Genomic DNA, 8,354 nt, shown 5'->3' on the forward strand with positions numbered 1-8,354 from the left:
CTGGAACATAAACCTTAAATGAACTAGCTAACTGACTGACTGCTACATACATACATGCTTTCAGTCTGGCTACTTACACAGAAAGACACTCTGCTTGCACATGGTCAGTACTTATATGCACGTGCCCATGAACTACAGTGGCTTTAATGGTACAACACATACACTATAATCTACACTCTCTGTGTTCACGTGGGTTTCCTAAGGGTGCTCAGGTTTCATTCCACATTCCCAAGACATGCTGCAGGTGGATCAGACACTCTAAATTGGCCCTAGGTGTGAGTGTGTGCATGTGTGTGCCTTCTGAGGAAGGTTGGGCACTAGGCTGGCAACACGACAACAAAAAACTCTACTGCCACTTGTTCTACAGACTGAGGATCCACCGTGGTGACCCCTAATGGGCACAGCTGAAAGGAGAAGAAGAAGACTAGTCGTTATAGCTAGAGAGTCACAGATAATAATGAAACCAAACCAGCCAACAGCATAAGACCTATAAAAAACAATCACATTTTCTCTATTTTCAGCAACTAAAAATCAAAACCCGAAAATAATTTTCAATAGAACATAAAAAATTGTCAAGATAAAAGTTGGTTGGTCATAGATCCACCCAAAGTGTCCTGCTTGGTAGAGAGGGTTAGAAAGTCGGGTGTTTAACCAATGATTGATGAGCTTGATTCCAGTTGACGGTGGTATGGAGAACCAATGCCTTTTATTATACAGCAAGATAAGGATATGATCTCTAGCAGGCTAGAACTGTCCCTGCGTTAGGGGGCGTTTTAGTTAGTGAGAGTCCCACAGTACCAAGGCAGGGCTGGAGTCTGGTTGTCATTATCTTTCACCTCCTTGCATTGCTAAAAAAATGAAGTAAATTTTGCTCCAAACTAATTCTAATGATCGATTATGAATGCTACATGCTATAAGGTGTGCCAACATTATGCTGTAAATTTTTATTCAGATTGCCACTTCAAAGTCTCTATTACCTCCTAACATCTGATTACTGTCCATACTATATACACCCCCAGTAGTTTTCCATCACTCTTTAGGAGGTGATATCACCCACGTTAAAAAAACACTGGCTTAAGCAAAAGTAACTGAAAAGTAACTCACATTTATGTTACTAATTACTAAAAAAAGTAATATATTAATATTACTAGTTACTATTTTGAAAAAGTAACTACTTATATTACTAGTTACTAGAAAATGTAATATATTACATATTGTAATATATTACTCCCATCAATGGGAATTGCCTGTTGCAGGGGTTAATAGCAAATGCTAACAAGTGCATTAATATTTGTGTGCAAAGCGAATATGTCTTGAATACAGTAATAGAAAATAACAAATGTAACTAAAGTACAGAAGTTGCAATAAAAACAGCATGACCAATTTCTGACTCAGAAGGGAAAATAATATATTACAACCAAGTTACTTTCCAAGCATCTTAGCTTTGAACCACTTGTCGGAAATACTGTCAAATCTAAGTGTCAGAGGGGGGTGCTATAGATACTATTGCACAGACTGAGCAATAGTTCTGAAGTGAAAGTGAAAGCAATATCTTGCAGGTGCAGTTTCATGGCTGTATTGAATATCATCTCCTTGTACTAGTCTCACTCTTTCTCTCTCACTCTTCACACTGTGTGTGTGTGTGTGTGTGTGTGTGTGTGTGTGTGTGTGTGTGTGTGTGTGTGTGTATTTGTGTGCGTATTTGCGTGCATGCGTGTAGGATTGCTCGCTTACTTGCTCTAACTCTTCATTGTGTGTGTACGTGTGTGCGTGGCTGCCAGGGAATATTCACTTGCTTTCACTCTTCACTCTCACTATATGTATGTGTGTGTGTGTGTGTGTGTGTGTGTGTGTGTGTGTGTGTGTGTGTGTGCGCGTGTGTGTGTGTGATCACTATCACTTGCTCTCAGTCTTTCACTCTCACTGTTGGGTTTATATTGAATTCTCGAAAGCCGACAATGTCGAATCTGACATTGTTGGCAAGAGAATAGCAAAACTGCAGAATGTCGAAGAAGTAAACGGAAATCTCCGTAAGGGGAGATTTCCATTTACTTCAATGTAGTGCGGCCTCGGATTTGGTATATTTAAGTAGCGGGAGTGTGGGGGTTGCAGGGGACTTGCCCTCCTGCCTACACCATTTTGTTTTGTTTTAATTTTTTTTTGGAACATTCGTTGTTTTAACAGTTCAATCACTAAGGGTCGACCTTTAGTGATTCGAACTGTTAAATTTTCGATGTTCCAATATAGACCCCACTCTTCACTCTCACTGTGTGTGTGTGTGTGTGTGTGTGTGTGTGTGTGTGTGTGTGTTTGTGTGTGTGTGAGATCACTCGCTTGCTCTTACTTTTCACTGTCAGAATGTGTGTGTTTGTATGTGTGTGTGTGTGTGTGTGTGTGTGTGTCTGTGTGTGTGTGTGTCTGTGTGTGTGTGTGTGTGTGTGTGTGTGTGTGTGTGTGTTTGTTTGCATGCATGTGGGATCGCTCGCTCTAACCCTTCATTGTGTGTGTGTGTGTGTGTGTGTGTGTGTATGTGTGTGTGTGTGTGTGTGTGTGTGTGTGTGTGTGTGTGTGTGTGTGTGTGTGTGTGTGTGTGTGTGTGTGTATGTGTGTGTGTGTGTGTGTGTGTGTGATTGAAAAGCTGAAGTAGAAGTATGGAAGTCAAACTCTGCCCTTAAGGGTGGAGTTTGACTTACGTACTTTCGTTTCTCTCTTCTGTTACACTCTGAGCTCTCACACAATCCCATAAGAAGTTTTGCTTCAAAATAAAAAAAAAGGTGAACTGTACATTACCCCTTTGGCCATAATTGTGAACATTTAATACCAAGACCTTCTCAGGCACTAGAATGAGTAGCTTTTCCATTTACCTGTCTAACCTGCTCTGATAGGTTAAACTTCCCCCATGGATTTCCTTACTTCCATTTACATTGACAGGAGCCACCTTCCTGTGTTTTTACTTTTGTGCCCTTGTACCTAGCTGGCATTCTCTCTACCTCCTTATGTTGAGGTGCATTTAATATTGTCCATCAAGATAGAGTCCTCCTTTAGTATAATTTCTCCCAACCTTTTTAAAATTAGTATTTGACACCCACTCTTTATTTCTGCAATTAAATCGGTGATGTTCTTATTGTTTTATGATCTTTAAACATGTATTCTACAATCTTCAAATATGAGCTTAAAACATTCAGAAAGAGTGCTGTTAACTTTACAGAAGTCCAGCCAATAAGAATTGAACCTCTTGGTTAATGCAATCACAGTTTTCCCTAAAACATACACAAAACTCACCATTGCTTCTGGTCAGTTTGGTCTTGATTGCACACCAGTTCAAATCCACCACCCCCTTCAAGCTGTCATCTCTCAGTTTGTATAGTTGTGTCTTTCGGCTTTTCCCGGTTAGGGGTCGCCACAGCGGAACTCCAGTCTGCTAATGATTGGCAGTAGATTTTTATGTGCCGAGTTGCCAGCTCTGACACACAACCTTCAACTAAGGTACGCCCATTCATGCATGTCTCCACACAGAAGACGCTTTAGCTGAGAATCAAACAAGACAACGTCGTACTGTGAGGTGACAACACTACCGCAGCACCACCACCGCAGTCTCTCTCAGTTTGTATAGTATGGAAACTAATTATTACTGCCCTTGGCTACTAGGGCTATATTTTCACTCCATGACAATCTTTGTTATACTGATGCTGCCCTTCTCCCCTTGTTTCCATTTCCTGTGCCATGGTCAGTTCATGCTGCCACTTTTCCTTCTTTACTGTTTCATGCTGTCTTTTCTCTGCTGCTTCAGTTTCTAGGCATTTCATCTTTTAGTCTCTGTAGCTCAAGCTACAATTCTGATATAATGTGTGGCATATTAGGTGTACATTTGTTATAAGGTATTCAACTATGGTGTTTACTAGTATGTTTCCAGCTCCAGTAGACTAACATGAGACCGTACACAAGGTGACACATCAATATGACCTTGTTCAGACTAGTTGTACCACTTTCATTTTTGCATGCTTTCAGAGCTGTGCTGCTGTTTCCAAGCTCACAGTATAATCAGAAAATAAATAAATAAATACATAAATACATACATAAATAAATGTATTATGTATATGTATTTGTCTTATTCCTATCAAAAACTAAATTGTTTTGCAGCCTATTGAAGTTCAGTTTATTATATATCTGCATTATCCAGATGACTGCAAATCAGTTAATACGATGGTATATATATATATATATATATATATATATATATACATATATGTATATATAATTTATTTTGTTATGGACTTTGTATATAGTTCTTCTTTTGTTATGATTGTAAATGTAATGTTGTTTTATTGTTCTTATTAAAATTTTTTTTTAAAATTAATTTGTCTTTAGGTTTTTTTGTAGTTTAAACAGTTTTCCATGAAGATCTTTCAGCTTGTCATTTAAGTGAAGCTTTAGATTTATTTTTTATTTTTTTTTATTTATTTTACATTGGTTAACCGAGAAAATCCAGCTGGACCAGGTCCATTTTCAGTGGATGACTGGGGAGAATAGCTCCACAATTAAGATATAGTAAGGCGTTATTACAATGAGAAATATACAAAATGGGAAGACAGTAGATTACTTACACAAAAGTTAACAGGCAATACAAGACTGAAATACAGTTAGATTAAATAATTTGCAAAGGTAGTATAGACAGTTTACATTTCTAGTAAGTGTACACTGAAAGACGTACAAAGATAATGTGACTTATTCTAAGAGTATGTATTTCTATGTGAGTAGAATAGTGTAAATTCTAGAGTGAAGTTGTTTGAAGGAGGAGAAGAGAAGGTATAGAGATTGTCAAGTGATACATGGGCAGATCCAAGTTGTCCTAAGATGAGATTTGAGTAATTTTTTGAAGTTTGTGTTTGTTGTAGTGGAGATTATATTAGTGGGGAGATTGTTCCATTTTTTGGCTATGATGTGGGAATATAGGGCTTTACCTTCAGTGTTGCTAGCAGTAGTAACATTGAGGAGAGGTTTATTGGATGAGCGGAGAGGGCGACTGGAAGAGTGGGAGGTTAATAGCTGTTTGAGCATTGGAGTTTTTTCTGGGTAATTTCTGATGGTAAAGACACAAGTGAGTTGTTTGTAAGTTAGTAAGTTAGGAAATTCAAGCCACTGAAGTTCTGTTAGTACTTGGCAGTGATGAGTTCTAAAGGGGGAAGTGTTGGCAAATTTGGCAATTTTGTTGTAGCATGACTTTAACTTATCCAGATCTGATTTTCTAGTATGGGTCAGGATTGGTGCAGCATAAGTAAGTGTTGATAAGAGGTGAGTTTGAGCTAGGGTGATCCGTGCTTTTGCTGTGAAATAGTTTTTGTGCCTGTAAAGGGTTCCCATTTTTTTGTGAACTTTCTGAATGGTTTGTGCTATGTGTAGATTGAATGATAGGTTGTTGTCTATTTCAGCTCCTAGGAGTTTTGTGTGGATGGAAGGAGAGGCAACAGTGCCATTCCTAGATGAGATAGAGAAAGTAGAGGGGGTAGATTTTGTTTTACTACGGGTGAACAGGAGAAGTTTGGTTTTATTGGGGTTAAAAATAAGTTGGATGTCAGTGATCCAAGTTTCAATAGCAGAGAATGATTCATGGGCAAGTTGTTGTAGGGTGTTGACAGACGGGGCTGCACAGATGAGAGTGGAATCATCTGTGTACTGAATAAGAGAGGCTTACTTAGAGGAGGTGTATAGATTGTTTGTAAAGACAGAGAAGAGTAGTGGGCCTAATATTGAGCGTTGTGGTACTCCTATAGAGTTAGGGAGAGGAGGGGATAGTTCATTGTGCCATTGTACAGATTGTTGTCTATCTGATAAGTAGCTTTTGTACCAGGAGATAGATAGAAAGAAACATAGCTTTTATACCATACATTTACATCACATGTCATTTATCAATCAACTCTTAAAAAGACAGGTTCATTTTATACAATTCTTTAAAACAGTATACAGAATTGTATACCAACAACTATTAAAATAAATTTAACTTAATGAATCATCAAATAATTTACCATTAAAGATAGATCATTAATCAGATACAGATAGTAAATATACTTAAACTACCTACATAAAAGCTCTTTTACTAAGTATAGTATATGTTACAAGTATGGGTGACCATCATACCTTTCAGTTTATGGTTATAGGTAGAACATATATGAATATTAGGGGAGGTGATTTTAAGTCCAGGACAGAAGAGATGGAAGCTAAATGGATCGTAATGCTCAGAGCAAATTATGGACATGGGCTTAATGATTGTATGCCCATGAAACCTATACTTAGTAAAAGAGCTTTATGTAGGTAGTTTAACATCACAGATTGCCTGTCATGTGACTCATCACATACTCCTTCCTGACACTGTTGAATATACACTTCAACCCACCGTCCACACAGACAATGTTCCTGTATAAGGGTGTACATCAACATGCATCCATCTGAGCTGGGGTGGGACAGGACCCAATGCATGCATGTACAGGCACATCATGAATCTCCTTGTCTGTGAGGTAGACCAACATGTCATCATCGACTTTTTCTAAATGGACACTACTGATATCCCCACTATGTGCAACAGACCTCTGTGAGTTGCTAATGTTTCATCATGTCTGTGACATCTGTTAGATGTCCTCAATGAGGTCATTGAGGGCATGCATGATGACAACATTATCATCCTTTTGAACTTGACAAGCCCAAGGCATTTGACACAAGTCCACACTGAGGTATTCATTCAAAACTGTAAGATGTGGCCATATACAGCTATATCACCAAGTGGGTAGACCACTGTGTCACATAAATGGCATCTAAATATTTTGACATGTGTGAAGTGACCTATATCTCAGGTCCAGTGATCAGGTCTGTACATCAGGGCTGTCTGCTAGCCACTCTTCTGTCCATTATTTAAGTAATGGACATCACAGATGACATACACGTCATGTGTCCAAACAGCTGTCTGAAGGACTACACATTGTGGATAATCATTGACTCCAGCTGTGATATTAGTATAATACAGAGCATATCAATGCACACCAAAGATTACTGCCACAGCCATGACAACACCTGCAATGACACAAAAACATGGGGAGGATTTGTTACATGAGGAAAACAAGCACACAACCCATGTATAAAGTAGACATCACAGCCTATAATCAGACCCATAGATATGTGACCTGTTTCCTGTGGTAGATAGTTTTAGAATGTCCACCAGTATGTGGTCACAGCGCTGACTACTCCCTTGCATGTAACACAACTACTGAGTATGGGAAGGACATCCACATCAGAGGCCATAATACATCCATAGTTCACGGCCTTCATCATGCCAATAACTGAGTACAATAGACCCTTCTTCATGTACCTTCCTACACATCTTCCAGTGATATGTAATGACCTTTGTCACAGTGAGCTGTCACACAACCTATTGGCCATGCCTAGGTATTATTTTGTGGCATAAACATTGCTGTCTGATGGTGCGGAACCCCCATCAAGTTGTTACACCAGATTCATGTGCCACCTGTTCCAGTGATGCACACAAAACATGCATAGCTGTTTGACAACATTAATGGCATAGGGTAACATTTGTGACAGTGTGGATATATATATATATATATATATATATATATATATATATATATATTCAGTGAAATGAATGTCAGTGCCATATATATATATATGTCTACTTCACTTCACTGAAATCCCATTTCACTGACATTCATTTCACTGAGACCAAATCCCCTAAAGTTCAAAACACTGACAACTCATTTCATTGAATCTCATTTCACTGACAACTTAAAATGTTAAATTTCACAAGACTAAATGGGGAAACCATACACAAACTCACAAAACTAATGGCTACTACCTCTTTCCAAAACTTAAAACTACTTATATATCCTCTTAACAAAAAACAGACAATATAAACCAAACTAAGTAGGGGGCTATGCCCCCCCCACACACCCCAACATGGGGGGTTGTTCCCCCACCCCACCTATCTATATATACTAACTCCAGGTCGCACTACATGGGGAACAGGGCATATACCTTTTACTTGCCTCACGGTACTCTACACACTGCTACATCACGTCTATAGCTTACAATTCAGTGAAATGAGATTCAGTGAAATTAGTTGTCAGTGTTGTGAACTTTAGGTTATTTGGTCTCAGTGAAATGAATGTTAGTGAAATGGGATTTTGGTGAAGTGAAGTAGACCCATATATATATATATATATATATATATATATATATATATATATATATATATATATATATATATATAGCAAGAACACCAGTCAACTACCCTGTATTGACCATGTCGCATACAGCTATAGCAGTGTCCCTCCTATCACCTCTACCAGATG

Source organism: Protopterus annectens, chromosome 10.part0 (genome assembly GCF_019279795.1).
Source record: "Protopterus annectens isolate FY-2018-M chromosome 10.part0, PAN1.0, whole genome shotgun sequence".
In the NCBI taxonomy this organism is placed as follows: domain Eukaryota; kingdom Metazoa; phylum Chordata; order Ceratodontiformes; family Protopteridae; genus Protopterus; species Protopterus annectens.